At 41.0% G+C, this 20,818-nt stretch overlaps 1 long non-coding RNA gene across 1 annotated transcript in view; it reads right to left on the reverse strand.

Moving 5' to 3' along the window:
• Positions 1-233: 233 nt before the first annotated feature.
• LOC144988172 (uncharacterized) overlaps positions 234-20,818 on the reverse strand; it is a 75,654-nt gene continuing 55,069 nt past the window's right edge. Inside the window, exons 2-4 of the long non-coding RNA XR_013652005.1 lie at positions 6,769-6,945; positions 1,875-2,048; positions 234-1,558 (exon numbers count right to left, since the gene is read on the reverse strand). This is a non-coding gene — a long non-coding RNA (uncharacterized LOC144988172). The remainder of the gene's footprint in view (positions 1,559-1,874; positions 2,049-6,768; positions 6,946-20,818) is intronic.

The following is a 20,818-nucleotide window of genomic DNA, read 5'->3' on the forward strand; positions in this document are numbered from 1 at the left end:
TCCCCTCTGAATCAGGAGGGAGGAGCTCTCATCTGTTCTGCCCACCCCCATCTAGAAAGACATCAGCACTACCTGAACATTCCAAAGCTCTTTTCCAACCCATTTCTACTGAGAAGGAACCAAACACATGAAGATTAGAACAGCTGGAACAGGATGAGGGGGAAGGCTAAAGATTCAAGTCTGTTTGTGAGTCAAAGATAGAATGAAGACAGAAATCAATAGAAAACACAGAGTTGATTCAAAAGAGCATTTATTAGATCCAAACAGGCTGCAGGAATTTTACAGACAGCTTTCAGTTTGAAGCATTTTGACACTAAGATGCAGTTCTGCAAACAGCCAGCAGGTGTCTCCCTTCTCCCTCCAGCTTCAATGCAGTTGGTGTTGTTGCAGCAGCTGCATCAAAGTGATTCTCTGCATCCAGAGGCTGTCATTCCTCACTAAGATCCACTCTGTTCATTCATGTCCTCTGGAGAAAACAGGCTTTATGCTCAGAAAGTTTCTACTAGTTTAGACATTCTAGAAAATGAGGAGATTGAACTGGATTCAGATGAAACTTCTTTAAAACTGCAGCTAAAAATGCTGTCAGCATGAAAAAGAACAGAGTTTTAGCCACAAAACACCAAAGAAAACGGAAGTTCAGTCAGAAAACTGTGGAAAACATCAATCAAAGCAAAACTCTGAGTCTTTCAAACTGCATGAGTCAATATTTGATCATCAACAGAACAGAGATGATAGAAAAATGATTCAACTGAGAGACTTTTGTTCACTAACTGAGATCAGACGGGATTTCTGCTCCAAAAACTGACTTCAAAGGACTTGAATCCAAACCAGTGAGTCATGTGACCACAGCGTTTGTCCGTGTCTCCACTATGAACATTCTGGTCACATGACCATGTTGGTGGTTTCTGAATGAAACTCTGTGTTTGTTTGTCAATCAGAGTTTCTGGAGAACAGAAATCAAGTGAGAAACATTTGGAACCAGAATCTTGTGATCCAGAGTTCTGGTTCTGTCCCTGTTCCAGAGACAGAACCAGGATCCAACACCTGACTGTGTTTTCCCCTGACCCACACATAGATCTATGTCATCCAGAAATGTTCTGTCTGATCAATGATTCCCTCAATCCTTGATTGGTCCATCCCAAACTCACATCTGTCCATCAAATGTAGATCAAAGAAGAAAGTGATGACCTAGAAAAGAATATGTTTGTCTGCAGGTCTGTTTTTCTCCAGATCCTGGAGCTGCTGAACATCTGAATCCAACCCATGTTTCAGATCAACACTCCAAGTTAGAATGAGAAGAGGAAGTGCAGTTCTCCATCAGTCCACCGGGGGAGCAGCAGCACAATAACTGTCCACTTGATGCTGAGAGAGACAGTGGAGCTGATCTCAGATCAGTTCCTGCTGCAGCTCTGACACTCATCTCCACTTCCTCTGATTCCTCCATCACTCTGCTCTCCACCTCCCAGGAACACCGTCCAGTCACAACATCTCTGCAGACCAGCTGCTGCTGCTGCTCCTCCAGGAGGAACATCAGACTCACCAGCCCACCCCTGTCCACCTGCAGAGAGAAAGTGTAGAGACAGAGATGAAGGAGTGTCTCCTGATCCTGGTCTGTCAGTCAGTGATGCAGCACAGCAGCAGAAAGAGCAGCAGGAGCCTCAGTCCTGTTCAGAGCAGCAGCTTCCTGTCATCTTCACCTGTTGGAGCTTCTGCTGCTCTGATTGGCTGACTGTTGTCCTGAAGCCTGTCATCATTCTCCTCAGAACTTCACTGAGAAGCTGCAGCTTCACAGGAAACTCTGCATCTTTGCTCTCAGACTAACTTTAGGACCAAACATCTGGAAGCAGCTGGACTGACTCCAACCCTCTACTGACCTCAGAGTCTGCAGTTTGGAGTTTGGACTCTCAACCAGATCCTGGAGCTGCTGGACATCTGAAGACTGAAGTCTGTTCCCACTTAAGCCCAGTTCTATCAGGTGGGATGGGTTGGACTTCAGAGCTGAGACCAGAGCAGCACAGCTGATCTTTGACAACCTGCAGTTCTTCAACCTGAATCCAGAACAAAGAGTTGAGTTTAAAGACAAAGTTCATGTTTTTCATCCTTCACTTCTTCTAAAGAGTTCAGAGCTGAAGAAGATCAGAAAGTTTAGAAAAAGTCCAAAGATGTGAAGCAACAGCAGCAGATCAGAAGAGTCCAGCAGAAGCAGAGAAGAAGAACATTCAGGAACATTCAGGACAACATGCAGCTGCTTCAGGAAAGAAGTCCAGATGTGTGAAAGTCAAACATCAGCCTGTGGCTGCATCCAAACCAACTGATGTTTCTGCAGCAACAGCAGAAAAAGTCCACTTCCTCTTTCTGCTCAGCTCTTCTCCAAACAGCACTGAATCATGGGAGAATTTCAGCAGCAGGATGCTGGAAAGTCTTCCTCCCAGTTTTCAGGAGATGATCTTCCAGTCCTTCTCTGCTGCAGCCCTTCAAGCAGAGACTTTCAGCTCCAACAGATCAAAGCAGAAAGAAGAAGGAAGAGATGAGGAAGAGTCAGCAGCAAATGTTGGACATTGATCCCTGATCCATGACTTCAGCTCTGAATGAAGAGTCAGAAGCTGCTGGGAGCTTTGATGTGAGCAGAGAACAAGCAGCTGCAGGAAGAAAAGAAGAAGTTCTGACATAGATTAAAAATGAAGTTCAAACAGACGAGGGATTGAAATGTCATTGATCATCAGGAATTATTCAGGGCTACATGTTTACAATCACATAGATTGAAAGCTTCCATTTCAAAAATGTCAGATTAAATTGTGTTCCTTCATCTTGAATCCTAAATAGTAAAATTCATTTTCAAAAACAGCTGAAAAAGTATTAAGTTCTCCTCTGAAAGCATTTCCTGACATCTCTAAACTGTAGAGGGGCCTTGAAAAACATGAGGATCCATGGGGCCCAAAATGTCTGAATGTGGCCCTGAAGAGGAACTGCTGATGGTTCTGCTGGTAGTCTAAACCAGGGGTCACCAACATGGAGTCTGGGGCCACTTATGTGGCCCCCAAGGGCCACATAAGTGGCCTGCAGGCCTGTTCTAAAAATAGCACCAGTCACCGGTGAGCTCCATGTAAAGGTTACTGTCATTGTGTTGCTGTTCTGTTTGAATCAAACTTGTATTTCTATAGATTTCAAAATGACAATATCTTCAAATATGGTCATTCTACAGTGTATACATCATCTGAGTTTACAGTTAGACAGTCATCTTCCTGGTTTCACAGAAACTGATGGAGATTCTGTGTTCATTTCTAAGGAAGGAGGTTGGAGATGAAAAACATTCCGGTCTGTCAGCTTCCAGCAGCTGCTTCCAGCTGTTCCTGAATCTTTGACAAAAGTTTGTGTCTGCATGGAGAAATGACAACAGCTGACTCAGAAAAACCTCCTGAAACGCTGAAGAAGATCATCAAGAAGTCTGGAATGAGGCGCTGAGCTGGACGCATAAATCACTGCAGCATCTGTGGTTCTGAACTGAAGGAGGAACCATGGACTCCTGGTTTCAGACTCAGAGACACAGAGAGACTCTCCTACTACGGTTCAGTCAGTTTCTCTGAATAAATCAATCAAACTCTTTATGCTGATCAATCAAATGTTCTTTACATCTTAATAAATGTTTCTCAGAGCATCAGAAATGAAGGTTTTTGATGAGGAAGGATCAATGATGGACATTCTTCTTTCAAACATCACTAAAGCTGAGCCAGACTTCCCATAATGCATCATTCATCCCAGCGTTCTGTGCTAAAGTGATGCTTTGAGCACGTGATGACTCCCACTGTGGAACCATCAGCAACATTTTCTCTGGATCTACAGAGACTTTCCCTCTGAGAGTCGCTGCTGAAAGACATTGTTTCTGCATCTGAGACAAAGTGGAAGAAAAGTGACGTCACAGACAGACTTGGACTCAAACTAACAAAGATCCCAGACGCTGTCAGAGAAACATGGCAGAGTCATGGAAAAGATGATTAAATGTGTTCAGTCATACATGTAGAAGTTAGAATTTGAGTCTGATTGGTCAATTGCATAAAGGGATTTATTTGATTCGTTAAAAGCTTCAAGCTGCCATCAGATTGTTTTAACACATTTAAGGTTTAGCATTTATTGTGATTTTTACCGTGTTTTGCGATCTGCATATTGCAGAGCTGGATATTCAATAACGATACATTTGTGGTATATTCTGCAGGAATAACATAAAGAGTTTTATTTCCTCATTATGCAACAATGTTTTTAACAAAACATTTGACTTTATACATTTATTCCAACTTGAAAAGTAAAATACATGAAGAAAGAAGTTATTTTTAGGAAAAAAAACAGCAATGTTTTGACATATTTCTGTCATGATGTAAATATAAAACACATTAAATAAATGTTTGAGTTCATCAAATCATCCCAGAGAGTCTCTGCTTCAACAGTGAAAGCTGCGTCTGAATCTGACGCCGTGTTTCCATCAAAGCCCCTCCCCCACCTCTCTACCTGTTTTTCCTCTGTTCACCTGTTCACCTGCTCCCCCCCTCACCTGTTCATGTCCTCTGCAGCTGAGATCCCCCCCCCCCCCCCGCCACTCTCCTCAGTGTTTCACACAGAGAGTGAAAAATACGGTCACCATAGCAACAGGTAGAGACGATAGTCGTGGCGCTCTGGCGCAGATTTCATTCATTATATGTGCGCTGCGTACCGTCTAACAATAGCCCCGCCCCCGTGCACACAAATATCCAGACAGACCTCTCCTCTTCAGTGAGAACAGAGACATTAATATCATCATTAATTCATGGGAAATTGACTGACTTGGTGAGTTAAATATGGCAGATAACCTTCATATATGTGAGACACAAAAGAGTGATTTCTCCAGAACCAATAGCAGAACCGTGGAGGTCAGAACTTAACCATACTGCGGTCTGGAAGAATGTGGACCCGGATACGTTCAATAGTGGGGATCAGTACCCATCCCTAGTTACAGCTGGGTCTGCTGCTCCCAAAGTTCCTTTTCCTCATCCCAGAACCCCCCCCCCCCCCACCCACCCACCCCCCCCCACCGAGAACTGCTTATTTACTGTCAACAGCTGTGTTTACATGGGCAAAAGTAATCAGAAAGAACGCCTGATCGGAAGACCAACACGTCATGTAAACACGCCGTTCAGAATAGTCTGTCCTGATCAGACTTGTTGGGATCAACATTTCTTTCTGATGGAGATAGGTGGTTATACTGATTGTTGATCCGATGGTTGTTCATGTAAACGGTTCATTCTGATCCTGTGTCTCTACTGCTCTGGTTTACGTCACGCATAGACGGTGTTTCACTGAGACAAAGCTTTGGAGCTCAAACAGGACCGACCGGCTGCTCCGCTCTGGCCCCGCTGGCTCTTCACCTCTCCCCTGTCTTATACCCCTCATGAGGGAGGAGCGCTTTGTGCCCCGTAACGTCTGGACCCATGGTGGTCCGGAATCAGTTGACCGAGCAAACTGTGTGTCTCTGAGCAGAGCAGCTGGATCATTAATGTGTGTTTGAGGGGAGGGGGATGCCTTGTTACGTGTGCGTTTTGTTGTTTTGTGTGTGGGAGAATTCAGACTACGATCCGTCCCGCCGCTCTGGGTTAGCGGCTGCAGGACTCAGGAGAACCGTGTGTCCGAGCAGAGCTCAGACTGTCAGCTCACACAGCAGCTTTGGGGTGGTGTGTGAACTTCAAATGTTGCTCAGTCCTCAGAAACTGTTCAAACAATCATGTGGATTTGTGTTTCCAGTCGTGTCCCGACTAAATAAAGGCTGATGTTATTCCCACATATTTACATGCAGCCAGGATGCAGATTGCAGTGTTTCCCGCATGGATTTGAGTTTTAAACAAGGCTAATGTGTTTAGGCCGAGTTAGCCTCTGCTGGGAGCTGGAAGAACTCTGGCTTCTTCCAGCTCCGTTCTTCCACAGAAAAGCACTGACCACACGGATTAAAAATGAAATGATGAGAGAACAGGCGCTTCATAATATTCCTAACATTAATAAAAGCACGTTTGGAAGATCATCTCATAGATTACAGAGCTGCTGCATAAATGTCTGTGACGACTAAGTTTCCTCTTCTGGTATTTTCAACACTACTGTGAAAGTGAGACCATGTAAACGATGATGATGATGATCCCATGCATGATCCCATACATGGGATCCCATGATCCCATGTACACGGTTGGATTTGAATCCCACCATTGATCCCATCCAGATATTTATCACATGCTGGATTCAACACAGTTGTGTGTTTAGTTGAATGGAAACGTCTAACATTCAGTCAGTGAACTTTCAGTGACACTTCTTTTTGGTTCATGTCCATCAGTTGTTTGCAGCTTTTCATTGTGTTCATGAAGTGTTGAACTCTATTCTAAATGTCCTTTGGTTGTCTTTGAGTTGAACTTTTTAGGTTTCAGCATTTTTTAGTCTGCAGAAAACTTTTTCTGAATCCAAAGTTCTAAAAATAAAGACTCATTTTTTAGTGACAGTTTTTCATTTCTAGTGGTAAATGAATCTGCAGTCATTTCTGGTTTCAGTGACTGAATGATGCTCTGACCAAAGAACACTTTGTGTGTTTTTGTTGTTCTAGTGACATTCAAGGGAAGTGTCTGTTCTAGATTCAATATTTAAAGATCTGTTCTAACTATTTTCTTCACGGCTGCAGACAGAAAATCTTCCAGTGAAACATCAGAAAGTTCTTCACCTGATCCGTTCTTCTCATCCTTCAGGAAATTCAGCTTCTTTACTCACCACAGTTTCTGCAGTCTGCAGTCTGGACTCTCCAGAAAACCACACAGATGAACAACTCCTGGATCCTGCAGGTTCTGGTTCCCGCTCAGGTCCAGTTCTGTCAGATTAGATGGGTTTTTCTTCAGAGCTGAGACCAGAACTTCACAGCTGATCTCTGACAAACTGCAGTCCTTCAACCTGCAATCAGACAGAAAAGTGTGTTCAGGAGCAGTGATGCAGCTGGAGGTCCAGGAACTTGGTCCATTCAGTCAGGTGGGACCCGCCCTGATGACAGACTGACAGATGACGTTTTCACTGTTTGATCATTTCTTTTGGATTTGGACCCAAAAACATGATCAGGAATGAAAATGACATAGATTAGAAATGACTTGAAATGAAGTTCAAACAGACGGAGAATTGAAATGTCATTGATCATCAGGAATTATTCATGACTAAATATTTACAATCCAATAGATTTAAAGCTTCCATTTATAAAATGTCAGATTTTATAAAATAATTAAAGAAACACAGGCTGTGTCCAAATTCCTTACTCCTTTTTATGGAGGACTGTGTCTCTGATTCGGGGGAGGAGTTTAACAGGAAACAAGATGGGGGGGGGGGGGGGGGGGTCGGTCAGGACACAGGGAGGAGGAGACAGAGATGTGATCCACTTGGCAGATGTTCCACATTTATTCTGTTGCTGATTCATGTTCCAAGTCAGTCTGCAAACAACTAAAGATCCTCTCATCACTACACAAACAGCACAAACTGACCTGCGGTCAATCAAATAAAGTCCATAAAACAAGAAAACTAAGTTTGTCATTATGAACATAAACTCCTATAATATGATAAATAGAATTCAATCTGCTTTAGTGCAGGAATATCTATTGTTCTGTATTCTAGAAGTAATTCTAACATCATGATCACTACTTTTTATTTAAACGGTGAAAATGACGTCATTGATTTCACAAAGTGGAAATCTGATTGATATGAGTGTTTAGTGATGATCATTTATGAATCCACTGAGTTCAGAAGATAAAAACCTGGATGGTGTATTTAAAATAACATTTAAATACTTATTTTTTTAACAAAAATGTGAATAATTCCACATCCTAAACTATAAACCCTCCAATTTAGTGTAAATGTATCAGATAAATGTCAGCAGTTCTCCTAAAACATCAATGTCTCCTTTTAGTCTCTATCTAAACTAAAGAAAACTCTGGTTTCCATCCAAATGACAAATCAATGTCTCCATCAAAGTTTCCCACATATCACCACCTTTAGTTTCTAACAAAGTAAAGCACAGAAGTCCAAACCATAGAACATGAAACCGTTTCAGAGCTTTTCTCACACACACAGTCCAGTTTAGTCCCGGTACCGGCACCTTCAAGCCCCGAAAAAGCCTTGCAGGCCTGTTGTTGCTCTTGGAAAACATGGAGTTTGTTGCAATCATCCAGTCAGATCCAGAGAGAACAGAAAGACCACGACTCCGCTAAGTTACATGTGACCAGCGTGATGCACGTTACACCACAGCCTCCACTCCCACTCCCATCCAGAAAACAGCTATTCACCCGCAGTTCCTCCACTCACCAATCCCAGCTCATTTCTGATTCAAATGTCTCTACAAACACACTGGAGGGAAAAGTCTCCATGTGCTCTAATGCAACTTCCTGTCTTTAAATAAACTTTATTAACGAATACTGAAGATACAAAATACCTAACGAATACTGAAGATACAAAATACCAACCATTAACACTCCACACTGTGAGCAAAAGACAAAACAGGTTAAAAAACTAAACTAATGAAGGCAAAAAAAATCTGTTCAAGTTTCCAAAGAGACCATGTTTCCTATGGAGTCCTAAACTGTTCATAATTAAATAAATCAATGTGACCTCATGCAAATATACAATCAACCAATAAATGTCTCATAAATATATAAAAACATCATGAAATTGTGAAAAACCTGCACACAGATTTTAAATTAGTCATTATATTATTAAATATATTTCATTTTGCTTTAAAAACCTGTTCATTATTTTAAAATGGATTTTCAAATATTCATTTTAATCATGTTGAATGTTATAATTGTCTTTTTTTCAGAAACTCTGATTTCTAAATCAATATTTTCCAAAGTATCTTTGTTTTTATTTCACGTTGCTGTTTTTCAGAATGACTTATTTATTTCATGAAGAGCTTTTCCAGCAGAATGAGTCTGTCTGTCAATCAGTGAAAGTGGGCGGGATCTAAACGCTCATTGGCTGATCCCTGGAGATGGACTCATGTTCCTGGATACCTGCTCTGTGGTGTTCCAGTCAGAGAGATGACATATTTCTGCTGACCCTGGCGGCTCCAGGGAGGCGAGCTGACAGCCAGACAGAGACCAGAGAGTAAGCCTGCTCAGGACTCCTGAACCTCATGATATGTTTTTATTTTCATGGAGACAATATTTATAAATCAGGTCCTCTGCTTTTATTTTTCCCTCTCGGGTTAAAGCGAGACAGCTAGCTTTAAACTCAGTCAGAGAGATGGAAAACCGCTACAGCGGCCGTCATCAAGGGAGCTGAAGCTGTTAGCAGACGAAATAAACTGTTCAAAAATATCATAAAGAGAAACAGTCAAACACGGATAAAAAGAAATCCAATCTCGATCTATTTGAGACTAGTGGAAGCAAAAGAAGACCTTAAAAGCGCCAACGAATTCAAAAACAAAACATCTACAGACTGTAACGGAATGAATATGATGGTGACAAAAAAGGTAATTGATTTCATTGTTGACCCGCTAATTCATCCTTTCAAACAGGAACATTTCCACAAAAAATGAAAATAGCCAAAGTAATCCCATTACATAAATCAGGGGACAAACACCAAATAACAAACTACAGACCAGTGTCTTCACTCTGCCAATTCTCAAAAATACTAGAAAAAGTATTCCTCACAAGGCTGGAAAGTTTTATAGAAAAACACAAACTAATATCCAACGACCAATATGGTTTTAGAAAGAACAGATCAACATCCATGGCCATTACACAACTAACTGAAGAAATGATAAATGGCCCATCGAAGGCCTGACTAGAGCTCTCTCAGGGCTGGCGCCTGGGGGTGGGGGCCTGGGCTTGCTTCGGGGGGGGGCGGCGCTTTCTGGCTCCTCTCTCTCTGTGTGGGGTGGGTCGTGCAGGGCCAGGGGCGTCGGTGCCTCGGGGGATGGGGCCCCGAGGCTGGGGGGCCTGGGCCCTATGCTGGGGGGGGCTGGGGGACGGCTGTTTGACCACCGGGGGACAGTCTACCAGCTGTCCCCAACTTACCCCCTTCCTCATATAATCTCATATTAGGGTGAAGGGGTGGGGGGTTTAGCCTGTGATGCACTTTTGGGGGGGGGTGCTACTTGGCAGTGGCCCCCCTCTTATGGTTGCCGTATGGAGTGGGCCCCCCCTCTCTCGGTATTATTTGCACCTTAGACATGTAGGGCCCTTGGTTGGGGGGTGCTTGGACATCACTGCCAGCAAGCAGCAGATGTCCTCCTAGCACCCTACCCGCCAATTTTAACCGCACCTCAGAAATTTAGGGACCCTTGGTGGGGAGGGTGAGGGGACATTACTGTGAGTAATCAGGGAATGTCCTCTCTGTGCCCTACCCACCAATTTTAACTGCACCCACCTAGTACACACACATCTTACTCCTCATAATATACATTCAAACACAAACACACACACATGCACACATACACCCTTACGAACACACGCACACACATTATACAAGGAAGGTGGGTCCTAGGTCCATCTGTCCCCTACCCCATCCCTGGTGGGGGGTACTGGGCCCTTGGCAGCGGCGGCCGTGTCCCCTGGGTGCCGGTTTCCTGGGCCCGGCGGGGCTCTCTCCATGCAGGGGGGGGGGGTTCACATTACACCTGAGCCGGGGGTGTCTGTTTCCCTGTGGGGTGGGTTCGGGTTTTTGCCCCTGGGCACTGGGCCCCGCCCAATTTCCAAATGTGGCCGAGCCTGGTCGAGCTATGTTTACAACACCCCTTGTGGGCCCCCCTTTTCTCCAGGGTGTCCCCCTCCTGGGTGGGGTCGGCTGGCCCCTGCCTTGCTCCTTCCTGGACCAGCCGTGGGCCGGGTGGGTGGCTGCCTGGAGCGCGGAGCGGGTCTCCCTTGGGGGGTCCTGGCTCGTACCTGGGGTTGGGGCGGGGGAATGCCCAGAACTCCTGGGTGATGATGGGGTGCTCGTCTAGGGCTGTGGGTGCCCTTCTCGGGTGGGGCCCTGCGCTGGGCCCTCCTGGCGCGGCGGGGGGGCTGCTCTCCTGGTTGGGCTGGGGCGGCGCTCTCTTTCCCCCCATGCCTCCCTGCTCTCTGGCTCTGGGGGACTCGTGGTGGTCCTGCTGGCCCTGGCCTGGGTGGTGGATGTGGTCGCCCGGGGGTTGGTTGTTCTCTAACTGCTGCCGTGTGGCTTTGGGGGGTTCTGGCTGCCGCTGCTGCTGCGGCGGGGGTCTTGGTGTGGGGATGGCTGGTCACTCTCCCTCCTTCTTTTCACATTCCAACATCCATTTCAGAAGAACATAAACACTCACCTGAGCACAGGTGTTAGCTCACCTTTGCACTAATAGTTTGCATGATTGAATGAATGAAATATTTCATACCAGTTGGTTTAAAGGCATAAGTATGCGTGTGTGAACATTATCTGTATTGTGTGCATGTTTTGTGTACATGTTGACATGTGGACATCTTTGCAGTTAACAGGTGTGTTTATAACATCTGAATGTGTGTGTGGACAGGCTCCGCCCTTTGAGATTTGTATTACACTTGAACCTTACCGTAATGATAAACATCCAGTAAAGTTGTTGCTTTAGGCTGCTTCATGGTTCTACCCCCCCCCCCTATTATCACTCTCCTATCCCCCTCTCTCTAACATCCCTCTCTCTTCTTCCCTCCTTTCCTTTTCCATCCGGTCCAACACCAAAGATCTTCAAATATGATTGAAATTAATAAAGTTTGTCCTGGATTCCAAAAGGGGTTTATTCAGACATTCCTCTGGTTTGTCTGAAGATTAATAACCCCTGTTGTTAAAGTAAAATATGTCCAACACAAGAGGCCTTCAGCTCTTATCTCTTTGCCCAGCTGTTGGACAGGACAAGTAAAAAAAAAAAAATAAATAAAAAGAAATGCTAAATGGTACTGACAAAGAGTTCACAGTTTGACTCTATTGACCATAATATTTTAGTAAACAAACTGGAAAAATATGGAATACGAGGACATTGTGCTGTGGATTTCTGGAATGGATTGGATGAAGGTTTAAAACACACCAAAAGTTTACATGTATTCAAAAAAACCTACAAGAAGTCCCTAATAGTACTGCAGAAGGCCAGAAACAAATAATTAAACCAAAAATGTCACTTTAGTTGCCATGCAGAATTGTACCATGAATGTTTTGTACCTATCTGTAAATAGCAATATGCGTATTAAATACACACATCATCAGGATTTGTAGAAGGGGTGGAACAGACAAGATTTCTCTTCAACCCACTCCTTTTCAAGCACACTGTATTGTTTTATGTCTTTTTTAAACCACTGTGTTGATTTTTCATTTGTGTTTAAAAAGAAACTGAAACTGAATTCAGCCTACCCGCCCAAAGCCATTTCTACCTGCAGATTTAGAACCAAAACCACCAGATCTGGTAACACTGTGGATGTGTTGAGGTGCATACTCTCCCTAGTGTTGAGGGGTGGGCATTGCACCGTCACGTTCACTTAAGCCAGAGATTTTCAAATAGTGTGTCTTGGGAAATTGCCCTCATTAACTGATCTAAAAACTTGTTGTTTTTAAATCAACTTTATTGCACATTATGCCATTTTACAAGGATGTACTTTTAGGTATGCAATAAAAAACATATCAGCAAATATCAAATACAAATATGTAACAAACAGAAGAACAAGAATAGAAATAGAAATAAGACAGGGAATTAAACTATGAGAAAATGCTGAATCTCTCACACACTGACAAAGTTCTGATTGCTTTTTGCTTCTCTGAATTTTGAATACTGTTGATATACTGATTTAACTCAGAAAGGAATACAGTGAAAAAGGGTTTTCTACCAGAAAATTTACATTTATGAATATGGAATTTAGCCAAAATGAGTAAAAGATTTAAAAGTAAACCAGAGTCCTTTTGCATATGTTTTGATATTAGACCCAATAAGACATCTTTCCAGAATAAGACAAAACAAGTATTAATTTTATCATTAATAAAATCACACATCTTCTGCCAAAACACCTTAACTTTGGGACAATACCAGAAAAGATCGATAACTGTTTCAGGGGAATTACAACCAAAACTACAGAGTGTGTCAATGTTTAATCTAAATCTGTTTTGAATAAGCATTTTAGCTGGATAAATTCTATGGATAATCTGAAAAGAAACTTCTTTAACCTTATTAGTGATTATAATGTATTGGGTGTTTGCCAAACCTCCGTCCATGCAATGTTTTCAACAAACATGTTCCAATAAGACATGCTACGAGGAAGTGAAACAATGTTCCTTTGAAATAATGTTCTTATGGATTTATTGTTTTTCCTGGGATAACCAGTCAGACATATATTCCCCACAGGAGTATTAATGGGAGAAAGTAGAAAAGGCTCCTCAATGTGAACTCTGTGTTGGAACTTAAACAGCATGCATACACCAGGGGGGTATTCCAGAAAGCAGGTTATGCTAGCTCTCACGGTAAGTTTCAGGCTAAGGAAGTGGATAACCTCAGCTTTCGGTTCCAGAAATGGAGATATGTTTCAGGGTAGGTCATAGCAACTCATGCTCTGAACATAACCTGGTCTGGAGCAGGTTTAGTTGAAGGTTAGTTTGTTTACAGAGAGGTGAAGCAGCATGGCGTGTCCATTTGAAGATGATTTAGTGGATGAAGAAGCTCAGATAATACTTTTTCCACAGTGAGAGGGTGATAAGACCACATATGGATGTTGGAAAAATATTTTTTTTTACTTTGATCTAACTTAATTATTTGTTTAAGTTAAAATAAATCATTTTTTTGTAAGTCGGTTTAAAAATTACACGTAGTTTTCAGACAGTTATTTTACTTTCATTCAAAGTAATTCAATTAAGTAGGTGTAACTTTGGTGCTGCTGTTAGAGCGGCACCGCAAAGGATTGTGGGATATCATTCCCTTTGCCTGTCTGGACGGATTTGGGTTTAAGCGTGGGTTTTTGACCAAATGTGTTTAGTTGTTTAGCTGTTTTACTGTGTTTTGCCATGCTTCGCCGAGTTATTTTGCCCTACTGAGCTTACGTCTCTGCACCATGAGTGAGAGTGAAGGAGAGTATAATGAGTTTATATAGCACCCCTACGGCTTTAAATTGTAATGTCAATCATGGTAGATTCTTAAATGAATTTTTGCACTCCGTGCATTATTCCCCCCGTCTTTTTTATTGTTATCGAAATTATCATATCTGCCGGCTCAAACTTAGGCATTTGAGAGTTCAAGAAATATAATTAATTAAGATGGAAAAAAATATGAATTGAATTGGAGTAATATGACATTTAGTTAGATAAATACGTAAATTTGAGTTGTATAAACAATTATTGAGTTTTATAGACGTAAGAAATTAGGTTGAATAAATATAACTAATTTTTTGTTACCAATAGAAGTAATTCATTTAAGTTGGCAAAATTGGATAAGTTATATATATGTGCGTCACAAGGAAAATGGAAATAAGATCAGAAACTCGTGCGTTTACTTTGTCTGCTCTTTTTCTACAAGCAGAAACTCTTTTTTTTATGATGCAGCCGTGTTACTTTTTTGATGGACGTGTAATCTTCATACGCCGTCATTAAAATCTCAGACTCCGTCTCACTGAAGTACAGCGTTTTCTTTTTTTTTCACCACGCGTTTCCATGGTGACTCCAGAAATCGGCGATCCATTGAGAATGTGTTTATGTACCTGCCGTGCACGCCCATTAACCCAGGGTTACCAAGTCGAGCGTAATTACGCCAACTCATATCTGGTCTTCTGGAACCGACATACCCAGAGTAAGCAAGTTCAGGCGGATTTCAGCCAGAGTTCAGGCTTAAAGTCAGGCTAGTTTAAACATGCTTCCTGGAATACCCCACTGAAGGAATAACTCCAAACACTCTAGCATATTCTAAAGGCGGAACAGCTCCAAACACTAGCATATTCTAAAGGCGGAACAGCTCCAAACACTGTAGCACATTCTAAAGGCGGAACAGCTCCAAACACTCTAGCACATTCTAAAGGCGGAACAGCTCCAAAAACTCTAGCACATTCTAAAGGCGGAACAGCTCCAAAAACTCTAGCACATTCTAAAGGCAGAACAGCTCCAAACACTCTAGCACATTCTAAAGGCAGAACAGCTCCAAACACTCTAGCACATTCTAAAGGCGGAACAGCTCCAAACACTCTAGCACATTCTAAAGGCGGAACAGCTCCAAACACTCTAGCATATTCTAAAGGTGGAATAGCTCCAAACACTCTAGCATATTCTAAAGGTGGAATAGCTCCAAACACTCTAGCATATTCTAAAGGCGGAACAGCTCCAAACACTCTAGCACATTCTAAAGGTGGAATAGCTCCAAACACTCTAGCACATTCTAAAGGCGGAACAGCTCCAAACACTCTAGCACATTCTAAAGGCGGAACAGCTCCAAACACTCTAGCACATTCTAAAGGCGGAACAGCTCCAAACACCCTCTAGCACATTCTAAAGGCGGAACAGCTCCAAACACTCTAGCACATTCTAAAGGTGGAATAGCTCCAAACACACTAGCACATTCTAAAGGCGGAACAGCTCCAAACACTCTAGCACATTCTAAAGGCGGAACAGCTCCAAACACTCTAGCACATTCTAAAGGCGGAACAGCTCCAAACACTCCAGCATATTCTAAAGGTGGAATAGCTCCAAACACTAGCATATTCTAAAGGTGGAATAGCTCCAAACACTCTAGCATATTCTAAAGGTGGAATAGCTCCAAACACTCCAGCATATTCTAAAGGTGGAATAGCTCCAAACACTAGCATATTCTAAAGGTGGAATAGCTCCAAACACTCTAGCATATTCTAAAGGCGGAACAGCTCCAAACACTCTAGTACATTCTAAAGGCGGAACAGCTCCAAACACTCTAGCATAGTCTAAAGGTGGAACAGCTCCAAACACTCTAGCACATTCTAAAGGCGGAACAGCTCCACTCTAGCACATTCTAAAGGCGGAACAGCTCCAAACACTCTAGCACATTCTAAAGGCGGAACAGCTCCAAACACTCTAGCACATTCTAAAGGTGGAATAGCTCCAAACACTCTAGCACATTCTAAAGGTGGAATAGCTCCAAACACTCTAGCACATTCTAAAGGTGGAATAGCTCCAAACACTCTAGCATATTCTAAAGGTGGAATAGCTCCAAACACTCTAGCATATTCTAAAGGTGGAATAGCTCCAAACACTCTAGTACATTCTAAAGGCGGAACAGCTCCAAACACTCTAGCACATTCTAAAGGTGGAATAGCTCCAAACACTCTAGCATAGTCTAAAGGTGGAATAGCTCCAAACACTCTAGCACATTCTAAAGGTGGAATAGCTCCAAACACTCTAACATATTCTAAATGTGGAATAGCTCCAAACACTAGCATATTCTAAAGGTGGAATAGCTCCAAACACTCTAGCATATTCTAAAGGTGGAATAGCTCCAAACACTCTAGCATATTCTTAAGGTGGAATAGCTCCAAACACTCTAGCACATTCTAAAGGTGGAATAGCTCCAAACACTCTAGCATATTCTAAAGGTGGAATAGCTCCAAACACTCTAGCACATTCTAAAGGTGGAATAGCTCCAAACACTCTAGCACATTCTTAAGGTGGAATAGCTCCAAACACTCTAGCATATTCTTAAGGTGGAATAGCTCCAAACACTCTAGCACATTCTAAAGGTGGAATAGCTCCAAACACTCTAGCACATTCTAAAGGTGGAATAGCTCCAAACACTCTAGCACATTCTAAAGGCGGAACAGCTCCAAACACTCTAGCACATTCTAAAGGCGGAATAGCTCCAAACACTCTAGCACATTCTAAAGGTGGAATAGCTCCAAACACTAGCATATTCTAAAGGTGGAATAGCTCCAAACACTCTAGCATATACTAAAGGTGGAATAGCTCCAAACACTCTAGCATATTCTAAAGGCGGAACAGCTCCAAACACTCTAGTACATTCTAAAGGCGGAACAGCTCCAAACACTCTAGCACATTCTAAAGGTGGAATAGCTCCAAACACTCTAGCATATTCTAAAGGTGGAATAGCTCCAAACACTAGCATATTCTAAAGGTGGAATAGCTCCAAACACTCTAGCATATTCTAAAGACGGAATAGCTCCAAACACTCTAGCATATTCTAAAGGTGGAATAGCTCCAAACACTCTAGCATATTCTAAAGGTGGAATAGCTCCAAACACTCTAGCATATTCTAAAGGTGGAATAGCTCCAAACACTCTAGCACATTCTAAAGGTGGAATAGCTCCAAACACTCTAGCACATTCTAAAGGCGGAATAGCTCCAAACACTCTAGCACATTCTAAAGGTGGAATAGCTCCAAACACTCTAGCATATTCTAAAGGCGGAACAGCTCCAAACACTCTAGTACATTCTAAAGGCGGAACAGCTCCAAACACTCTAGCACATTCTAAAGGTGGAATAGCTCCAAACACTCTAGCATATTCTAAAGGTGGAATAGCTCCAAACACTAGCATATTCTAAAGGTGGAATAGCTCCAAACACTCTAGCATATTCTAAAGACGGAATAGCTCCAAACACTCTAGCATATTCTAAAGGTGGAATAGCTCCAAACACTCTAGCATATTCTAAAGGTGGAATAGCTCCAAACACTCTAGCATATTCTAAAGGTGGAATAGCTCCAAACACTCTAGCACATTCTAAAGGTGGAATAGCTCCAAACACTCTACCATATTCTAAAGGTGGAATAGCTCCAAACACTCTAGCACATTCTAAAGGTGGAACAGCTCCAAACACTCTAGCATATTCTAAAGGTGGAATAGCTCCAAACACTCTACCATATTCTAAAGGTGGAATAGCTCCAAACACTCTAGCACATTCTAAAGGTGGAATAGCTCCAAACACTCTAGCATATTCTAAAGGTGGAATAGCTCCAAACACTCTAGCATATTCTAAAGGGGGAACAGGGAAGTTAAATTTAGATAGAAATTCCTCATAAACTAAAAGTAAGCCCTGGTTGGTAAATAACTGATACACAAAATAATCTTATTTCGAAACCCATGTTCTATGAAGAGTGATTTACGTTTGTATAAAATGTCCCTGTTATTCCAGATAGAATATTTGTGAGGTGAAAAGTTGTGTTTGTGTACAAGGGACCATGAAAGGAAGGCTTGGCGGTAAAATGCAGATAATTTTAGTGGGATTTTACATACATCATAGTTACTTATGAGAAAGAAATCAGCGCCACCAATTTTAGATCAAATATGAAGAGGTATAGCATTCCAAATGGAGCTGGGATTTCTAAAAAGTTGGTTCAGCCAATTAATTTTAAATGTGTTATTCAAGGAATAAAAATCCAGAAAATTGAGGCCACTTTGTCATAGGAGTTCATGAGAACATTTTTCTTCTGTTTTTCCAGATGAAATTAAAAAGCATTTTGTCAATTTCTTTGATATTTTATCATCAACATGTAAAGCCAAAGCTGCGTATGTTAAGCGGGAAATTCCTTCTGCTTTGCTGAGTTAAATCCTTCCTCTCAGAGATAGATCTCTGGGGAGCCACTGATTCAATTTCCTCTGTGTTTTTTCTATTATTGGGTTAAAATTTAAGAAGCTTCTTGCATGTTGGTCTTTTGTTATCAAAATACCTAAACATTTCACTTCAGATTTAACTGGAAGATTATACAAAGTGGTAGCACTACATTCTTTAACTGCCACTAATTCACATTTATTCACATTCAAACAAAGACCAGACGCCTTTGAAAATGTCCCAATAACGTCAAAAAAACAGGAATCTGCTTTTCCTTTTTCAGAAAAAGTGTAGTGTCATCTGCAAGTTGAGTAATAATTAGATCTGTATACTGTGAAATCTGAGCACAGGTGATGCTGTGAGAAATGTAACTAGGATGCAATGTTTAAAAGGGAGCAGATAATGATAATGTGGTAAACACAAAAATAAGCCTGTGTGAAAAACACAAAAAAATAAGCCTGTTGGTTTTAAATGCACAACTTAAATTTAAGTATCTAAAAAATATATATATATATTTTATTAAATGTGAAACGCACAATTTTGTCTTATGTTTAATTTTGGAATTTAACAAATGCAGAACGGAAGGAACAAAACTGATGCGGACAGTTGTGTGCTGGGTTGTTTCTGACGGTGGGTTTGTGCATGAGCACCTCAGACGCAATCTGGACCAATGAGTTATATCACTAGAGGAGACATCACGTGGTTCCTCATGGGAGGAGAGCACCGCCATCTTGGTGAGGTCAAGTTACTGCTGCAGTGAATGCATGTGAACACATTTTTTGCATAATGCCAGTTCATTGTGCGGGTTTCAACTGCCAAAATCAGAAAAATGAGTCCATGAAGGAGGAAGGTATATCATTTCACAGGTAAGTATTTTAATTTTTTTTCTTTTAAGGCTGCAGGGGCTTCATTAATAGAACAAATGTTGACATGCATGATGCTGCAGGGCTATTATCAACATGCTGCATGATGTACATTTATTTTGCTGTCAATATAAATGTACATTTTACTTTGCTAAACTTGTATACAGCATACTCCAGTGAGCATATCTAGTGGGACTTGTTCATTTTATTAATTTTATTCTTTTATTGTTTTTATTGTTTTATTGCTTTTATTGTTCAATTGATTTTATTGTTTTATTGTGATTGTTTCTTTATTGCATCATATTGTTTGGGATTTTATTGGATTTTATGTTAAGCACTTTGGTTGCCTTGGCTTTTATAAGTGCTATACAAATAATAAATTGATTGATTGAATTGATTGATACTACGCTATTTATACAGATTTATACATTTCTGACTCAGTGACTGAGTCAGGTTTCCAATGGACTCAGACTTCAGGAAAAAGTGGATCTTGGCTATCAAAAGAGTTAACCCAGATGGATCACTGTGGTACCAACTAGAAATACAGTCTGGCTGTTCAAAACATTTGTGGAAACATATTTTGATAAGAGGCCAGATTGTTTTTTTAGGGTAAATCTATTGTTAACTTTTGGACTTCTTTTTATTATTATAATTATTATTATTATTATTACTATTATTATTATTACTATTACTACTATTATTATTATTGTTGTTGTTAATAGTAATAATAATATAATTATTTTTATTATTATTTATTGACTTATTATTTATTTATTGTTTGTATTGACTTACTATTGATTTATTATTATTATTATTATTATTATTATTATTATTATTATTATTATTATTATTACTATTATTATTATTATAATAATTGACTTATTGTTGGGTTTTTGTAAATAATTTAAATTGCATGTCAAAGAGGTCTAATACTTCTAAATGTTTAGAAATTAATTTTAAAAATTCTTTCTAATAATTTTTTTGTTTGTAAGAAGTCCTGCAACAATGCATTTTCATTCAAGTTTGAGCTTTTAAGGCTGACTGTTTCTCTTCTTTAACAACAACAAATGATGTATGTATATATACATTATATACATAAAATATAATATATTTATATATATGTATAAATATATTTAAATTTAAAAATATATACAGTTTATAAAAGCTACTTAGACACCACTAAAATCAATGGAAATCAATATCATGTGGGCGTCGTCGACCTCACCAAGATGGCGTCGCGCTCTGCCACCGTCGGCCAGGCTTCTAAAGCGGGCGTGTCTCCTCTAGTGATATAACTCATTGATCTGGACGACGACAGAGAAGCATCCTGTGTTCATTGCTGTGGCATTTTCTTCTGTTCTCAACAGGTTTGTGTACCTTAAATACATTCTTTTGATCACTTGATTTGACATAAAATTAGTATATATTATTTATGAGTACTTTGA

The sequence above is a fragment of the Oryzias latipes genome, chromosome 2 (assembly GCF_053564925.1).
Source record: "Oryzias latipes strain Hd-rR chromosome 2, Olatipes_Hd-rR_3.1".
NCBI lineage: Eukaryota > Metazoa > Chordata > Actinopteri > Beloniformes > Adrianichthyidae > Oryzias > Oryzias latipes.